Here is a 20052-nt window from a genome sequence, read left to right as displayed (position 1 = left end):
CAGCAACAATAAAATTAAAGACAGAAAGAAGGTCTAAGACGACTAGAACTAATTTTTAGTTCATGAAGGCAAAAGAGCATTTTGGGGCAAAGAGTGTAAAAAGGAAGTGTGAAACAACACTTAAAACAACTAATGGGCATCACCACTACCTACTCCCCTTAGACTGACAAAACAGGAAAAAGATAGTGCACTCCCTCCAATCAGCCCTTGACCAGCAAGACAGGAAGAGAGAGAGTCCACCCCCTCTAAACTGTTTCCGTCCGTCAACACTTCACGCTCCAAGTTGAAGATAGACAGTTCAACATACGCCTTCGTGCTTTAAAGATACCACATTCATAGATAAGATTACTGAGTGCAGTATAACAAGCGATTTTTCCTGACCAGGAACCTTCGTCCCCACTGCGGACTTTCTGTCCAGACTCTCACCTGGGACCTTTGTCCCCATTGTGGACATACTGACTAGAGTCTCCCCTGGGACCTTTATCCCCGTTGTGGACTTACTGTCCAGACTCTCACCTGGGACCTTTGTCCCCATTGTGGACTTACTGTCCAGACTCTCATCTGGGACCTTTGTCCCCATTGTGGACATACTGTCTAGAGTCTCTCCTGGGACCTTTGTCCCCGTTGTGGACTTACTGTCCATGCGCTCAATCTTTGTACTGAGACATTCCGCTCCTTGTTCTTGTCTCCTCTTTGACCATTGTCCATATTTTTATTTTTTGAAACAACCTTTGCCCAAATCAGTTTCTTTTACCTCTGTCGCCTTGCTTCTTCAGCTCAGTTATGGACTCATTTTGCTCTGCTCTTACGCTTTCTGAAGTTGACAAATGCTATATGTGGAAGACTGTTCCGAGTCAACAGACGTGCATCTGATTGATAGAATTTACTTCCTGCAGATTTCATGCACCGTAATTTATGGTTGGTCTAGACAGCATAGGCAAAGTGATAACTATAATTTCTTCACAACACACAGATTATTTTCTATTGTCTGCTTACTGAGACGTTTCTTGGTTTCTCCCAGAACTGTAATAAATACCCAAAATATCCACAAGATGGCACACTTGTTATAACTTTACACTGTGACTCATATCCTATTGTCACTCGTGATGTTTTACGCTGCTTAAATGATGCTCCATTAGTTTGAAAATATGTGCTGTAACGTTAATAATTGTCCGTTAACTGGCCTAACAGCACAAACACACTGCTACAAGTCACAATCAGCCTCGCACAAAACCTTCTGAAATGAGGAAATTAACAGTTTTAATACACAAGACACTTGCCAGGAGATGTGTTCAAATGTCGGATGAAGCGCATGCAAATTTCACAGTTGAGCACAAAGAATTATATATCCCGGCAGCAAGCAGTGTAACGTTGCCAAGGGAACAGTGTACAATGGTTTATGTGAGCGCTTAAATAGGTTGGTCAAAGGTACCATTCAGATGGCTGTCTCTAAAGGTGCCTCAGTTTCTGATCTTGTACGTGAAATGGTTTATGCTTATTGCACTACTCTTCATGGCCCTCAGCTCAAGTCTCCCTTTGAACTCATGAGGGGTAGGGTTCCTAGCACCAAGTTGACTCCCTCTTGGCTTAAGGGTTTGGTACTACAGTCTGATTTAACAAGGAAGGTTCATGAGTCTGTTTCCTCTCCTCCTTCTAATACGTCTTCTTGTGTGAAGTTGTCAAAGCCTGTTTCCAATAGACTTTCTAAGGGTGACCTTATTAAAGTGAAGTCTGGCAGAGTTTCTGGTGGTTTGTCTAAATTTCGTGGTCCTTTTTCTGTAAGAATGGTTTATCCTCATTATGTTGTTCTCTCCAATGGGGAGAAGTGGAGCTTGAGGAGAGTGGCTCTTTATCAGAAAGCTCCTTCTGGTTCTGATTCTATGGTCTCTAGTTCCCTTCCTGTCCAGGTTCAGCGTGATTGTTGGGATGATTGTTCTGGTTACATGTTCATTCCTTCCCGTGCTTCTCCCTCTTTCAATTCTGTTCAGGTTTCTGGAAGACGAGATGGTGGGGGTGATGCTCCTGACAAGTAGTGAGGTTTCTGACCAGACGTTCCTTTCTCCTGGTCCTGGCCCTTTGTTGTATATTATTCCTACCTTTGTTTCCATGCTTTCCTCTCCTTTAGCCTTCCTTCATATGTTCCAGAATGTAGGTGGCTCTGGACTCTTCCTGGCATTCTAGGTTGAGACAGTTTGTGCCTGGCCAGCTCCTTTTGAAGATGTCCTGCTGTATCTCTGTGGATTAAACCTGTTATTGTGCACTGGAAGTCTTCAGAGTATTTACTACAATTTTGGCGACGTTTTGCAGCTGGTCATTAGTACTCCCCTCGACCTCCGACGATTCCAAGATGTTTTCTTCATTTTTGGTGTATCGTTAATATGGTGCCAGCGTTACAGCCACTCATCTTCGAAAGACAAAGAACCCATTGTGTGCAGCCTTGCATCCTTAACTCCTGTCCTGTGCCAGCTTTCCTTTTTCAAGACTTTTTCACCAAATTGTGAGTAGCCTTGTTCTTCCAGCGCGAGCGCACCCGCAACCGCTATTGTTGCTATGTGCTGGTCTCTACGTCATTGCCTTCTTCGTGATAGTGATGTCATCGCGCTAGTACCGTGTCCCCGGTGCATGCGTTTCAAGCCTCTTCTGCATGCGTTCCAAGCCTCGCTTTGATTCCTCCTTTTGTGGCGGTCATGTTAACTCTTTTTTTACCATTTTCTGCCTACTCCAAGCCTCGTTTTCGATTGTATTATCGTGGCGGTCATTTTGATTCTGTCACTTCACTCGGAAAATCTGCAATCTCTCTCTGTGCCAGTTTACTTCAAAACAGATCGCTGCAACTTGAGGACAACATTTTAATTGATGTAACCTAATATTTTTCAGGTATGTTTTCCTGTTAACAACAGTTGTTTTCTGAATACTGTGTTTGTTTTGACATTTTGTTTTCCATTGACTTGACTTCATCTAATATGGCACAACAAATCCTTGTTACCTTACCACCACAATTTCTACCTGAACCTGGTATCCCAGAGATACCTTGGGAGGATTGGTATATTATGTTCAACAATTACCTCGAGGCACTTGATGGACAAGAATTTCCCGCAAAGAGAAAAAAGGCCATTCTTTTGAGCACTCTTGGCAAAGAAGGGCAGAGAGTTTTCAGATTTTTGCAAATAGCTTTGAGAGCTAATGGTCAGGATATGGATGATGAATTTAAGGAGGCTGTAGCAAGGCTCAAAGTCAGATTCTCAAAGGAGGAGAATCTAGTCATGAACCGTTACAAGTTTTACACTCAGCGTCAAAAGGAGTCAGAGTCAATAGATGACTTTGTGGCTCGACTCAGAGTGCTGTCTATTAAATGTAAGTTTGGTGCCATGAACGACGAACTTATAAGGGATCAGCTAATTGTCCAATGCTCTAAGAAAAAGATTCAGGAGAGACTATGGGCGGCAAAGAATCCTTCATTAAAAGATGCCATTGACTTGGCAAAAGTCATTGAAGAATCTAGCAAGTGTATGAAGGTTCTGGATTCTCATAAATTGAGTCCTCAGCAAGAAGTCTCTGTAGTTTCCAATAGGAAAAGTGCTGCGGAATGTGAGCATTGTGGAGGTGACAATATTGCTGTGGTGATAAATAAACCAAGATTTCCACCAAAGAAAAACTTCACTACCAACAAGTTATGCAATAGATGCGGAAGCAATGGTCATTCTTCTGACGCAAGGTTTTGCTTCGCTGCAAACAAGGAGTGTCTCAAGTGTGGCAGAATTGGACACTTCTCAAAGATGTGTAAAGCTAAGCCTAAGCAAAGACTTGCTACTGTGGATGACTACGATTGCGAAAGTACAACTGAGGAAGAAAGACTCTTGGTGGTGGATGAAGTTGATGTAGTTGGCGAGGATCCAAGACAGAACAGACCAAAGGCTGTTTTCAAGATTGACTCTCATGAAGTGTCATTGATGGTGGACACAGGGTTGCGTCATACCATCATTCCTAAATTTATCTTTGACACTTTTTGGGATGGTTGAAGCTTGAAAGAGAGTGATATTTCTCCTTTTTTTTTTTTTCTTTTTTTTCAGATAATTTAGGGCCTTTAATCATTCATTTTTTATTAAAATTTTTGTTGGCACACACCATACAACAATTGTCATTTGTATAAACAGAGATCACAATGCAAAATTTAACCCAAATAATTACTGTATAAAAAATTATAAACAAAACACACATACAAGTGGAGAACTTGAACAAGCCTTACAAATTATTAACCAAGGGATACCCTTACTCTCTCTTTCCAGCAATATACAGGTTTCCAAATTTTTAATCCCAATTTTCTTGCTCTTTTACCCTTCCTGGCATATATACCTTTTTCAAGGTTAAATATCCCCAATAGCAAAGCAATCCATTGTTGTGTTGTGGGGGGGGTAGGGTCCCGCCATGCTCTAGCAATTAATAATCTGTACACTGCCATCGCTAGGAATACAAATTCAGTATTATCATCCCTATATCCCCTAACCCCTAGCATAATAACAGTTGGTGTTAGGATCTCATTTACACCAAGAGTATGCCTCATAAAATCTTCAATACCCTTTCGTAAATTCTCTAATTGGGGACAGAGTGCGAAGATATGGATACTGTCTGCTGCCGGAGCATTGCAACGAAAACAAGTTGTCCCTGTAGTCGCCCCCCACTGTGCAATGCGGTCCGGTGTGTGATAGAGTTGATATACAGTTTTAAAGTGCTGCGATTGAAGAGGAGCAGAACACAGCACAGAACATCCTAACTCAAGTGAATCCAAAAAACATTGACTCTGTACCCCTAGTTTCCCTGCCCATTTATCTCCAAATTTCTCAGTATCATCTTTTTTTAATTCTGCTAAGCTAGCATAAAAGAATCGTATAGAACACTCTCCCCCCCGAGCTAGGGATTCCATAAGGTTACTCTTCCGAAATCCACATTCTCCACCCTTTTTCTTACCCAGGAAACTCCTGATTTGCAAATACTTAAAAAAGCTATTTCTTGTAATGTCATATTTTCCCATCAAATCTGAAAATTGTAAGATATTCCCATCCAACCCCATCAGATCCCCTATTTTTTTAATACCTTGCATATCCCATTCCGCCATTATAGAATCAGAAAAGATCAAGGGGGGTAGTGTTCTATTCCTATACATTCTAGTATACCTGTTGTATCTTCCTAGTCCACATTTCTTTGCTACTGCTATCCAGATGTTATATGCAGCTTTAACTGTTTTAAAACGTGTATGTTTATAGTAAAGGAAGTCAGCATGATTTAGGAAAGCGTTTGCGGCATCTGCCCCCATTACAATTGAGTATACCATTGTCGAAAAGGATCTAACATTCGACTCTAAATTACCTGCCCCCAGCAAACCCTGAGTGTATTGTAGTACAGATGCCCAATAATATAGCCTGAAGTCCGGGACCCCCCACCCTCCACTAACCCTTGGTAACGTCATAAACTTATAGGCCCTTCTAGTTTTCCCATATGACCATATAAATTTATTTAATATTGATTCTAGTTTATTAAACCAAATTGATTCAAACAAAAGAGGAATAGTGCGAAAGAAATCAAGGAATTTAGGGAGAATAATCATTTTTATCACATTTGTGCGTCCTACTAGCGTAAGTCTAAGCTTATCTATTCTGGCCAACTCTGCACTTAAGTCCTTAATTAAAGGGGAAATATTCCGTCCTACCACTGTGTCCAAGTTAGATGATATCTCAACTCCTAAATACGTTGCTGCAGGAACCACCCGATTATCATTATATTGAACCATTGTGTTTTTAATAATTTGTGTTTTTGCGCTATTTAATTTGTACCCGGATAGTCTGCCAAATTTACTAGCCTCCAACTCAACCTCCTCCATTGCTTTGGCTGGGTCTGGGGTGATTATGGCAACGTCATCTGCATACGCTAATACATTAACCTCCACTCCGTTTGATATAAGAGGAGGGATATTCGGGTTAGATTTTAAATAACGCAAATACGGATCCATATATAATGCAAAAAGGAGGGGAGAACTAGGACAACCTTGCCTAGTGCCTCTTTTAATTTGTACAGGTGCAGTTAAATCTCGGTTTATTTTAATTCTGGCTGTAGGTGCCTTATATAAAACCTGAATTGCCCTTATAAATTTATTGCCAAAACCATATACTTTCATTATTTCCCACAAGTATATCCATGCGACCCTATCAAAAGCCTTCTCGGCGTCAAGGAATAAGGCTGCCAAAGGACCACCAATAACCTCCATGGCATCAAAGCAAGTGATCACTGTTCGAACATGTGTAGTGGTGCCTTTTCCTGGGATAAATCCGTGTTGCTCTGATGTAACTAGTTTTTCTATAACGGTGGACAGTCTTGTTGCCAGAATTTTGGAATATAATTTCACGTCCGCATTCATAAGGGCGATTGGTCTATACGACCCTGGGGCTGTAGGAGGCTTACCCTTTTTTAGAATGACAATAATCTCAGTGCCCCCTCATGAATCTGGGACTGACACTTCCCTCTGTGCTTGTAAAAGAGTATCTAATAACTCTGCTCTTATAGAAGAGAAAAATATTTTGTAAAATTCAATTGGAATGAGATCTGGTCCTGCGGCTTTAGAGGATGGGAGTTCTAATAATGCTGATGTTACTTCCTCTAATGTTATATCGGAATCTAGCTTAGTCTGATCTTCCATTTCCAACATATCAAGCTGTATATTTCCCAGATAGTCTCTTATTTCAATACTTATTTCATCAAAACCCATCCTGTTGTCACCATCATATAGGTTCGTATAGTATTCCCAAAATTCATTCCTTATACCATTAGAGTCTAATATCACATTTCCTAAATTATCTACCATACTTTTAATATCCCCAGCGTTGGTTTTCTGCCTAGTTCTAACAGCAAGAATATGACCCACCTTCTCGCTGTATTCAAACGCCTGTTCCTTTTTTGCGAAATAATTTACAGCCGTTTTATTCGTAACCAATTCAGCAATGTCACTCTTTAAAACCATTATTTCTAATATTTTTTGATCCAGTGGGCTCCCAGCTATGATAAGTCTACTAAGTTTTGCCTCCGCAGCCAGAAGTGAATTCATCTGCTGTTCGGTCTTCTCTCTTTCACTCTTCCGTCGGAATGTTGTAAAACTAATCGTCTCACCTCTTATCCCTGCTTTAAAAGCATCCCAGATGTTACCACTACTTGAGCTACCCTTATTATTAAACCAGAATTCGGTTATCCATTTCTCCATATGTTTACAGTAACTCATCTTTTAACAACGAGAGTGATATTTCTCCTAAGGGTTTCAACGGTCAAAAGATCGAAATTCTTGGTTTCTTTGAGTCTAAGATTTGTTTTGAGAAGAGATCTACATTTCGTAAGGTGTACGTCTCTATTGATGGTCCTCCCATCCTTGGTTGGGTACATCAGTACAATCTATTCATCGTCATCAACCCTAGGGCAAAAAATCAAATTATGGTTGTGGAAGATGATTCTCTTGAAAGTATTCTTAATGAGTTTAGTTCTGTATTCAAGGAAGAACTTGGTGAGCTGGAAGGGTACTCCCACCTCATTAGACTTAAGAAGAATAGCTTACCTGTACAGCACCGTGGGAGAAGGGTTCCCATTTCTATTCGTGAGGATGTGAATGGTGTTAATTGATGAAATGCTTCAGTCTGGAGTGATAGAACCCACGGAGGCATCAGCTTGGGTTTCTCCGGTCGTCATTTCTAAAAAAGCTGATGGAAAATTGAGGTTCTGCGTTGACCTCAGGGCATTGAACAAGTGTGTCGTTGCTGACACATTTCCCTTGCCTAATATTTCCGAGATGGTGTCTACTCTTCAGGGAGCGAGGTATTTTTCTAAGCTAGACCTGAAGAGTGCTTACCATCAGGTCAAGCTTCACGAGTCCTCATAGCACCTTACCGCCTTTATCACTCCGAGGGAATTTTCCAGTTCACTCGTCTTCCCTTTGGTTTGATATCGGCGGCGAGTGTATTTCAAAGGTTAGTTACTGAAATTTTCAAGGGGTTAAAGAATGTAGTGTTTTTTCAGGACGATATCTTGATTTTTAGAAATTCGGTGGCCGATCATAATCATGTTCTGAAAAATGTTTTGCACAGGATTTGGGACACTGGACTTACCTTGCGTAGGGAGAAGTGCTCTTTCCTTGTTCAAGACATTGAATATCTAGGTCATGAGATATCGTCTAGCGGAGTTTGACGTAAATAATTAATTTACTCTCTTAATTTCTATGCAGGTAAGTACTTAATCAATAATAACTCAATCGGAAAGAAAGAACCAGAGTCCGTGGTGTTAGAGTTCTTAAGGGTTTTATTCCTCAAAAAGGAATGGTCAGGACCATAATATCATGTTCTTCCCACCGCAGGGGTGGAAGAAGGGATAGAGCGCGCTACATTTTATTGACAGTACATAGCTTATATACTTAATTCATGTCATAAGAAACAGTATAGTAGGCGTAACAGCTGAGAGAAGACAAGATAACAGTATACACGTGTTACTAGTACGTAATCAAGAAGGCGTGGACTAGGCGTGAACTGGAGGTGTGTGCTAGAAACGTCACAGATGGGTGTCATAAAGGGGTGGCACTAACAGAAATGTTGCAATGTCAGCAGAAATCGGAAGCTTGGATGCGCACGCAGCTGCATGACGTGTGATTGGAGGGGTGCAGGGGACTTGACATTTACACTGACGGAAAGAGACAGAAGTCTGGCATGTCAGATCAACTTGTACTTCTATCATATCTGATATCTGATGTTTAGGAACCATATTATCTGGACGGAAAGGTCTCTAGGGCAGAAGCTATTCTATACTAACTGTGGATGCGTGTATAAGCGCCTAAGTGTCTGCATGAGAAGCGTGGGCGCACGGGGCCTTCCATGGAAGCATGGTAACAGAAGCTATGAATTACTTGCACTGAGACAGGTCGGCCCTTTGGCTCTGCAGCTGGGGAGGATGTTTATTGAAACTAGTAGGCAGGAATGCATTTTTCGAGGAGCGGAACAGATAACTCGAAGGTTATAGTCAGTCTTGGCAGAAAGCAGGCTGAGCTGAGCGCGAGGGGCCGCGCTGGAAGTAAGTCAGAGTTCACGGGTACAGAGGCAGCCTGGGCAGAGGCTGTCAGAGTCAAAAGCCAGAAAAGAGGCTCGATGGCAGAAATTCAGGGCCTACTTTGCCAGAGCAGGAAAACATGTAAAGTACACTACAAAAAGACGTTGGCATAGCATACTTAGGAACGGGTTATTTAATCCATTCAGGGTGGATCTGAAAGAGGACATGTTAACGTTGGACGCAAATGTATTTGCGTCTTCATAGCTGACACAGGAGGGAAGTTACATGCTCTTTAAGCTGGTACATGGAGTCGGTGGGGTACGCGCTAGGGAACACAACTTGACCATAAAATTTATATTTCCTCATTCCCTCCTTGTTCCCTACGGACCCTTCATGATATATCGATCCTCATGAATCGATCAGTTTGTTCTTGTAACATCATTTGTTCTTCTTTCCTTCGTTTACTTTTTGAGAGAAAACTGCAATTTTCAATACAAGAGGTGGCACACAGTCCACAAATCGCTGGCCCGCACTGCAGGCACAGGCAGCAACTGAATACTAGGACTAGGCCAATGCCTAGGAAGGATAGGATCTTACATCCCCAAGCTGTTAACGTTGTCCAGAACCAACCGGACCAAGTCCAGGTGCCTGGATTCTGATGTATCTGATTTGCAATTTTATGGAGACGGGTAATAGCTTGATATACAGATGGTGCGTTTTGTGGAATGAAAACACAGCAACTTGACCCGATGACCTTACAGGCTCCACCTCTATCTGCCAAGATGACGTCAATAACAAGACGATTCTGAAGGACAACAACCCGCATGGCGGACTGCTCTTCTGTTAAATTACCGAGGGCGGAGGCAGTTTCATTCACTACTGCTTCAAGTGTTCTAGTTAATCTGCGTATTAATTTACTATTTTGAACTGGTCCTAAGAAGAAAAAGAATCCTTTATTAAAATCAGTGTACTGTTCCCATGCCGTTTCTGTGTAGTCGACAAGTGGGATATCTCTTCTGGGTCTATTCTTTACTAGATTTGTATTTCTGTGGTAATCAGGAGGAGCTAGGAAAACAGGTGGCAGAAGGAATGCAATGTAACAGGTACCATCCCAATCTGGAGGTAGACGTATGTATGCGGTATGACCACTAACAAAATAAGAATGACTAGTAGCTTTAAAGGACGATTTTCCATGATCACTGAATTCGATCACAGTAGTGCATTTACTATGACCTAAATGTACTGAACCTTTCTTCCTGATACATAATTCGCCAGTGACTGGCAATACTGACATAGTGGGTATAACAGGTGCGGCTTCGGATTCAACAGTAAGAATCATAAGGCTAATTGTATAATTACCTAATCCATACACTTCATTTTCTAGATCAGTTCCTATTCTAGTGGGGAGTCCCTCCTTATCAGGGTAACAGACGTCGAGCAGGACCAAGTTCAGGTTTCCCCAAACCCAACCCCCGTCAAAAACAGCAATATCAGGATCTAAGGAATTAATTATTTTAAACCATGCACCACAGGAGCCATTGTGAGTGAACGGGTACGGAAAGAGGGGCAGAGCTCCCTTGTAATTCTGGTAGGGAGGGAGTCGGCCACATATCCAGCAATCTGTAGCATTGTTAGTTTGATGGGAATGGTGTAGCATACTAATGAATGTGTTGTTGCGCAGCGCAAGTCTGTAGGAGAGTTCGTGTGGAGGTAACTCACTAAAAGAATGTTCAGCAGATACATTGTAAACAGATTGTTCACGCTTGAAAATAGGGTAGTAGATAGGTAGTAAGATGCTAGCAACAATAATTAAAATACTCAGAATAAACATGATTAATAGTGTCACTATACAGTGACTACGAAGTGATTTACAATATGTACGTTTCTTGTATTCTCTCTCTCTATCTCGATCTAGGTGATACATGTCAGAAACTATTTAACCGATTCACCTAGGGGAGGACTGAAACAATTAAACTGTCTGACTTGCTAGATCGGAGTTTCGACCGATACTCCTCTTGGGGAGTTTTTTCTCGTTCAGATACTGTAAAGTCTTTTGGCTCAACACAGTCTTTGGTGGGGGTGGACGAGTCTCGGTCTGGTTTCAGTTCATGGAATTTTTTCACATGACTTGTATGCACCCACCCCTTTCTCCCTTCGATCTTCACCACGGTCCTCGTGGTGAGAAGGACGGTCTTCGGTGATTTCCAGCGGGGCTCCAGCGGACTTTTTCTATCAAAATTGCGCACCAATACTAGGTCCCCAGGACGGACATCATGTGGCTTTACATCAGTGTTGTCGGGGAAGGCTGCGGCAACCTGTGAACGACATGATTGGAGTGCAGACATCAAGGAGGCAAGGTAATCTGTCAACATATTACAATCAACATCAGTAATTTTTTTCGGAATGGGCGTCCCCCACATATTCGGTGGTCTGCCAAAAACCACTTCGTACGGGGATAGCCCTGATCTCGAATGGGCAACCATTCTCATATAGAATAGTGCCACTGGCAGGGCGACTATCCAGTCGACCCCTTTCTCCTGACATATTTTTGCAAGGCGGATCTTTAGTGTCTGGTTATGCCTTTCTACAAGGCCTGCGGCTTCAGGATGTCGGACACAATGGAATTTCCACTGGTATCCTAGCAATAAAGAAACTTCTTTCATTAATGCGGATGAGAATGGCTGACCGTTATCTGAGTACACGACATGAGGCAAGCCGTACCGTGGGAAAAATTCACGAACCAGCTGCTTGGCAGTGGTCGGAGCGGTGTAATCTGGGACTGGGTATGCTTCGGTCCAGCGGGATAGAGCGCAAACAACTACAAGAACATATTTAAATCCTCGACAACGGTCCATCTGGATATAATCCATCTGGAGGACTTCAAAAGGGTGATCGGGAGGATGAAATCCACCTTGCTCTACAGGGACGCTTTTACCTGGATTGAACTGACAACAGATCATGCAAGTACGCACTTTCTGTTTTGCTGCTGCTCGTAAGTGTTTATTGTTCCATAGATTCTGTAAACTGTCTAGCATCGCTTTCTCTCCTAGATGTGCTGGACTATGTGCTGTGTTAATCATGACTTGAACCATAGAGTCAGGGAGAAACCATGTAGATTTTCCCTTCGTCATCCAACCTTGATCTGTTTGGATCCCTCCTAGTTCAATCCATTTCTTTATTTCTTCTGGGGTAGCATGGGTCTGAATATCGATAACATCTAGTGTGGGATCTCTGACTGTCATACAGTGTGTCGGTCCTGTTGTCTTTGTCATGTTAGTTGTCTGAGTGTGAGTCAATGCTGTATGTTTTGCTGTCTGATCTGCCAGGTCGTTACCCTGGGAAACAGAATCTGTGACTTTAGTATGTGCTTTACACTTCATGACGGATATGCCTGAAGGCAGATGTATTGCTTCTAAGAGTGCTTGAATGAGGGGACCGTGTTGGATCTTGGCACCATGAGAGGTCAGAAAACCTCGTTCTTGCCATAACATGCCGAAGTCGTGTACAACTCCGAAAGCATAACGTGAATCTGTGTATATGTTGACATTTCTGTTCTTGGCTAGAATACAGGCTCGGGTCAGAGCAATAAGCTCTGCCGCTTGAGCGGACAATGTGTCAATACGATGTGTTTCTTTAACTTCGGTTTCAGTGGTCACTGCATACGCGGCCACTAATTCTCCTGTACTTGTTCTCATACATGAACCATCCACATAAAGTGTCAGGTCTGGATTTGTCAATGGAACATCTGTTAAGTCTCGTCGGGGCTTTGTTACTGTATTAATGATTTCTATGCAATCATGCGGGGCTGGATCTGTCATAGTTGTAGGTAACAGTGTTGCTGGGTTCAGAATGCTGCAGCGTCTGATTTCTATGTGTGGCTGGAATAGCGTTAATTCATAACCTGTCAGTCGTGCTATGGTCAAGTGCTGAGTCTGGGTTCTATTTAAAAGAACCTCTACAGAGTGTGGAACTTGTACTGTTAACTGATGGCCTAGAACAATTGAATCGCTCTGTCTAATTGCTAGTGCTGTTGCTGCTACTGACTTTAAGCACGCAGGGAGTGCCTGGGCTACTGAATCCAATGTACTAGAAAAATAAGCGCAAGGCTTATGTGAACCTGCTTGATCTTGAGTGAGGACAGACAATGCTGTACCGTCACGTTCTGTAACAAAAAGTGTAAACGGTTTGCTGTAACATGGTGTCGCTAAAACTGGTGCTTGGCATAATGCTTTCTTTAATTCCTCGAAGGCTTGTGTGTGTTCCTGAGTCCAAGGGAGGACAGTCGAAGTTGCTGCCTCCTGCGTTGTTAACTGGATGAGTGGTTTAGCTAAAAATGCATATTGAGGAATCCATTGTCTGCAGTACGAGGTGAGGCCTATGAAGGCCCGCACTTCCTTTTGTGTATGGGGTCGTGGCATGTTTACAATTAACTGAATGCGATCGGGAGTGAGCTGTCTCCCCACTTTGGACAGCAAGTGACCCAAGTACACAACTTGCTGAACACAGAATTGCAGCTTCGAAGGAGACACCTTGTGTCCCTTGTCTGCCAGAAAATGTAGAACTGTCAGTGATGCTTGTTCACATTCGGGCTCACTTCGTGCGGTGATCAGTAGATCATCGACGTATTGCAGTAAAGCGGTGTTAACTGGCATTTGAATACAATCTAGTTGTCTTTTCAGTGCTTGACTATAGATGCTGGGGCTTTCTGTGAATCCTTGAGGTGCGCGGGAAAATTTGAAACTTCGTCCATTTAAACTGAATCCGAAGAGATACTGGCTCTCCGGATCAATAGGTACACTGAAGAAAGCGTTCTTGAGATCAATTACAGTAAAGAACGTTGCTTCTGAATCAATAGCAGTCAATAGGGAAGAGATATCGGGGACCACAGGGTACTGTGGTACAATACATTTGTTCAGTTCTCGAAGATCAATCACCAGCCGATATACTGGCGGTGCATTGGGGTCAGTACGTTTAAGAATTGGGATGATAGGTGAGTTACAGATATTGGAGTCAGTCTCGACGACCACTCCTTGTGCTATAAGCTCTTCAATGATTTCCAGTAAAGCCACTACAGCATCGGGTGGTAACTTGTATTGTCTGATTCGTGGTAGAACAACTCCTGTCTTGAGTGTAACACGGTATGGCGTGATATGCATACAACCTACATCAGTTGGGCCTTTTGCCCATAGGTGATCTGGTACATTTTTCAATCTGACATCGAATTCTCGCAACACATAGTGACCCTTGAAATCCCGTAGAAAGAGTCTAACTCCCTCCGGGGAACAGCATATTATAGCTCCTAGAGCCTTCAATGTTTTAATTCCTAACAGATTTTCTGGGCATGAGTTCGTGAGTAACAAATCTGTAACTCGTGATAATGGACCCACAGCCAAGGGTACTGGTTCCGATACTTCATTTACAATAGGCTGTCCTGAAAAACCAAGGGAAACATTCTGTGAGCCTGAGAGGGGTGCCCCTGGGACTTCATTATGACTGATTGTGGTGCGGCTTGCCCCTGTGTCAATTAAAAACTTTCTGTCTTTTCCCAATACGTGACTGTGTACATAAGGACCTTCTTGATCTACAGGAATTTCAATAAGAGGCAAGCCACCTTCCCTCTCTAGGCTGTTTCATGTATATCGGGGGTAATCTGGATATGCAGATTGGGCATACTGGTACATCTGTTGTGAAACTTGCTGAGTCGCGGCAATGGGCTGTGGTACTGCTACTGTCTGTGCTGTATGAGATGGAGCATGCATAGGCTGTGTATTCTGCATTGGCTGTGCATTTTGTGAGGTCTGTTGCTGGACCTGGTCTTGTCTAGGCGGATGCGGTCTTTCTTTATTTTTCCCTGTTGCTATGTTATGTTTCAGAACGGGACATTCATGTACGTAGTGACCTGGCTGCTTGCAGTAATTGCACGTTCCTTTAACGGGAGCTGTGGTGTGACTTGTCTGGGCCCCACCTTTCCTATGCCCGTCGGCTGGGACCGTCTGAGCTACTAACATTTTCATCTTTGTGTCTTTCATGCGCTTCTGTTCCTGATCTTGTTCTTCTCTAATTAGACAATTTATGAAAAATCGTAGTATCTGTGCTTGAACGTCAACTTTCTGTTTCTCCATGGCATCCTTGATACTGTCAGGGTCTTTCCCTGTCTGAACAAACTCATATATTCTATCTAGACGGTCCTTCATTCCTACATAGCATAGCAAGATATCAGTGGCAGATCTTAACCGTAGTGATGCCAATATCATAAGATCGTCTTTTCCGGGTACTGGATCATATCTACAAACTGAAATGTTTTCTTTTAATGCGTCAAGGCGGGGTGACCTGAACGTGAGAGGACTCTGCATATCTCTGAGATTGAATCTGGGTGTTAATGGCGGGGTCCGAAGACCCGCGGTCGCACCTCCTGAAGCGGATGCTTGGGCATTATCTCCCTGTGGAGTCTGTATCTGAACTTGAATTTGTCGTTTAGTAGGATCAGGTAGACTTTGTTTCGGTAGGTCAATTTTGGGTGCGGGAAGTGGCGGGGCTGGCGGAGCGGGGGAGGTCTGTCGCGGTACCGGCGGAGCATGATCTGGGGGCGGGGTGCCACCCCCGTCCCTGTCAGGAGGCAAGGCACGAACAGGCAGATTGGCGTAAGCTGGTGCTACATCCTCTAGATAAGAATTTAGGAATATGTCTTTAGTAGTCTTATGCATTACTTTAGTTGGAACTAATGGCGGTGGTAAGTTTTTCGGTATTTCTGATAGGGCCTCAGGTGTACCCTCGGCCGCGAGATACATACCGTTTACGAGATTGTTTCGGGCACGGTCTATTTGTTCTGTTTTTACTCGGATCCCTTCAGTAACTAATTCGTTTTCTTGGGCTTTTTCTGATTCTTTGAGTCTGTCTTCTCTACGGAGTGCTTTCTCAGCACGCTTATGTGATTCCTTACGCCAAAATTCTATGGCGTCTTTCTGAGATTGTCTAGCTTTCTTTTTCCATAATACTTCTTCTACCTTCATGATGCACTCGGCATCCCATGTTCCGGTAGCGGGCCATCTATGTCTTTCGTCTAGATGCTTGGTATAGTCGGCCCATAAGTCTAGATACAATATGGCATCTATGCCATGTTTATGATACATAAAGTTACCTGGAGTGTCCCTAGGGGGAATAGGAATTTCTTCCTCCAGTATCCCTTTCCTAGTTCCTATCTGCTTTAACTTGTTGAAAAACGGCATCTTGTTTACTTATTACTGAATACTCAATCCTTACTACTTAATACTGGATACAGCTAGTTTATACAAGAAACACAATAATGCACATTAAACGGTCACATTCATACCACGACATTAATCACATAAAAAGACATTTGAGACATAGATGACTACCCCCTATACTGGATGTACTGCTAAACAGTACAGATACACTGGTGTAACAGTGCAGAAATTCAGAAATTCAGAATACTAGATATACAGCTAAACAGTATAGATACACTGCCTAAAAACAGTGCAGACCGGACTTGTGTACCCAAACCCGTCTAGATACGTCCCAGCAATGGTACTCACCGGGAAGCACGGAAACAGAAGGCCTCGGAAAACTCGACTGGACTGGACTCGGCTCGACTTCGGAAAACTTCGGAAAACTTCGGAAAACTGGTGGGCCTCTTGACACCTCGGACCTTGCTTCTTTCGGCTAGGCTCTGGTCGGGATCCTCCGCACTCCTCACCGCCTCGTCTGGGCACTGATCGCAGTCTTCGTCACCTCCGTGGGTCAGAGGGAGATGCAGGAAATCCTGCCGGTACGCGTAGGTTCCATCTAACTGATGGCAGGGGACATAGCTTGCAACGCACCAACCGGCGCGTGAGGTGGGGGAGGGGTCCCTGTTCGGGCGCCAAAATGACGTAAATAATTAATTTACTCTCTTAATTTCTATGCAGGTAAGTACTTAATCAATAATAACTCAATCGGAAAGAAAGAACCAGAGTCCGTGGTGTTAGAGTTCTTAAGGGTTTTATTCCTCAAAAAGGAATGGTCAGGACCATAATATCATGTTCTTCCCACTGCAGGGGTGGAAGAAGGGATAGAGCGCGCTACATTTTATTGACAGTACATAGCTTATATACTTAATTCATGTCATAAGAAACAGTATAGTAGGCGTAACAGCTGAGAGAAGACAAGATAACAGTATACACGTGTTACTAGTACGTAATCAAGAAGGCGTGGACTAGGCGTGAACTGGAGGTGTGTGCTAGAAACGTCACAGATGGGTGTCATAAAGGGGTGGCACTAACAGAAATGTTGCAATGTCAGCAGAAATCGGAAGCTTGAATGCGCACACAGCTGCATGACGTGTGATTGGAGGGGTGCAGGGGACTTGACATTTACACTGACGGAAAGAGACAGAAGTCTGGCATGTCAGATCAACTTGTACTTCTATCATATCTGATATCTGATGTTTAGGAACCATATTATCTGGACGGAAAGGTCTCTAGGGCAGAAGCTATTCTATACTAACTGTGGATGCGTGTATAAGCGCCTAAGTGTCTGCATGAGAAGCGTGGGGGCACGGGGCCTTCCATGGAAGCATGGTAACAGAAGCTATGAATTACTTGCACTGAGACAGGTCGGCCCTTTGGCTCTGCAGCTGGGGAGGATGTTTATTGAAACTAGTAGGCAGGAATGCATTTTTCGAGGAGCGGAACAGATAACTCGAAGGTTATAGTCAGTCTTGGCAGAAAGCAGGCTGAGCTGAGCGCGAGGGGCCGCGCTGGAAGTAAGTCAGAGTTCACGGGTACAGAGGCAGCCTGGGCAGAGGCTGTCAGAGTCAAAAGCCAGAAAAGAGGCTCGATGGCAGAAATTCAGGGCCTACTTTGCCAGAGCAGGAAAACATGTAAAGTACACTACAAAAAGACGTTGGCATAGCATACTTAGGAACGGGTTATTTAATCCATTCAGGGTGGATCTGAAAGAGGACATGTTAACGTTGGACGCAAATGTATTTGCGTCTTCATAGCTGACACAGGAGGGAAGTTACATGCTCTTTAAGCTGGTACATGGAGTCGGTGGGGTACGCGCTAGGGAACACAACTTGACCATAAAATTTATATTTCCTCAAGTTAAACCAAAAAAAGATCTTCTTGAGGCTTTACGTTCTGCCCCTTGTCCTGCTGATAAGGACCAATTACGTTCTTTCATGGATTGATTGAATATTATTCTACATTTGTTGACATTTTCAGAAACAAACTTTACCTTTGAGAGCTTTGTTAAAGAAAGGTTGTAAGTTTGTTTGGGGGCCTGAGCTTGAACTCTGTTTTAATGACATCAAGGATGCTATCTGCAGCGCGAAGGTTCTTGCGCCTTTTGATACCAACAAGGTCTCTACTTTGTTGGTTGATGCAAGTGCAAGTGGTCTGGGCGCTGTTCTTGTGCAAACACATAGGGTTGGGGAAAGGCCCATTGCCTTTGCTTCCCGCACTCTTTCTCAATGTGAACGGAATTACTCCGTCATTGAGAAAGAGGCTTTGGCCGCTGCCTGGGGTGCTCACCATTTTCGCACCTACTTGTGGGGTACGCGCTTTAATCTAAAGACTGATCACAAGCCTCTTATCCGAATTCTTTCCCCTGGTGGTGCAGCCTGTAGTTCCCCAAGGTTGGCCAGGTTGGCCTCTAAGCTTCAGGAGTATCACTTCGACATATCTCATATCCAGGGTTGGAAAAACTTCCAAGCAAATTGCCTGTCCAGACTTGCTGTGCCTACTAATTTTCAGTCTAATGGTGGCTTCAGTCTCGAGGGTGCTGAGGAAAATATTGCTTGGATTAATGATGTTCTTTTTCTTGGTGAGAGTTCTTTTTCACGTGTTGATTGGTTGGAATCTATGTCTAAGGACAGTGTTTTGCTAGAAGTTATCCAATTAATTAAATTGGGTTCGAGGAGGGAGAGTTGTGTACATGTCTCTGTTCGTCCTTTTTTAAAGATTATTGATGATCTGTCTGTCTGTGAGGACAATGTCATAATGCGTGGAGACAAATTTGTTCCTTCTGCTGATTTAAGGTCCAAGCTTATTGCCATAGCACATGAGGGCCATCTTGGCCAAACTTTAACGCAACAGAGACTTAAGTTGAACTTTTGGTGGCCTGGAATGGACTCCTCGGTCTCTTCCTGGGTTGAGGATTGTCCTACGTGTAAGGTGGGAGAGAAGAGGTTGAAAATTTCTGTTGGTTCTCGCATTGGTGAGCTACAATTTCCTGAGGTTCCGGGGCATACCATTTGTCTGGATTTTATAGGTCCTATGAATGAATTACCTGTGTCCCAGAGGTTTGCTGTTGTTGTGGTGGATTGCTTTTCTAAATGGTTGTCCGTCGAGTTTTTGAAGGACATCACCACTGGTTCTACCATCAAGCATCTAAGATCCCTATTTTTCTTAGAAGGATTTCCTAATGTCATGATTACTGACAATGGCACGCAGTTGGTTTCGTATAACATGCGCACCTTCCTTACTGAGTGTGGTATTTCTCATCATAGAACTTCCCTCTATAATCCCCAAGGGAATGGTTTGTGTGAGCGCTTAAATAGGTTGGTCGAAGGGCTAAAGACTACTGTCAGCCATATTACAAGAAGAATCAATATACAACACCTTTCAGTACAACAACGCTCCTTCTCTGGATAGTTTGTATGTCGTGAGGCGGGTCGTTTGAGATAAGCCTCACATGTGAAGGGAGCGAGGTGCTCCTGGTACGCGAGAGTCGCGGGGATTGTTGCTGCGGTGAAAGGCCCGACATGCGTCTTCTGAGAAGACGACTGCGTCAAAAAAGAGCACAAAGGAAAGGCAGCGGTATCTAACAAATTGCCAAGCCGCTGCCGCTACCGCTTCACTTAGCTTGCGAAAAACGTTGGTGCCAAAGTCCTAGGCGTGTTGGGAAGAGAAGTTCCTCCTGCCGGAGCCCCCCCAAGCGGTGCTCGGTGTTCAGGCGGCCATCTTCCTGCGTGGCCAGACCACG

At 43.5% G+C, this 20052-nt stretch overlaps 1 protein-coding gene across 3 annotated transcripts in view; it reads left to right on the top strand.

The window, feature by feature from the left end:
- AMMECR1L (AMMECR1 like) overlaps window positions 1–20052 on the top strand; it is a 1368157-nt gene that overhangs the window by 283790 nt on the left and 1064315 nt on the right. The window lies entirely within an intron of this gene.

This window comes from Lissotriton vulgaris, chromosome 11 (genome assembly GCF_964263255.1).
Source record: "Lissotriton vulgaris chromosome 11, aLisVul1.2, whole genome shotgun sequence".
In the NCBI taxonomy this organism is placed as follows: Eukaryota; Metazoa; Chordata; class Amphibia; order Caudata; family Salamandridae; genus Lissotriton; species Lissotriton vulgaris.
This window is presented reverse-complemented; position numbering and strand designations above follow the sequence as displayed.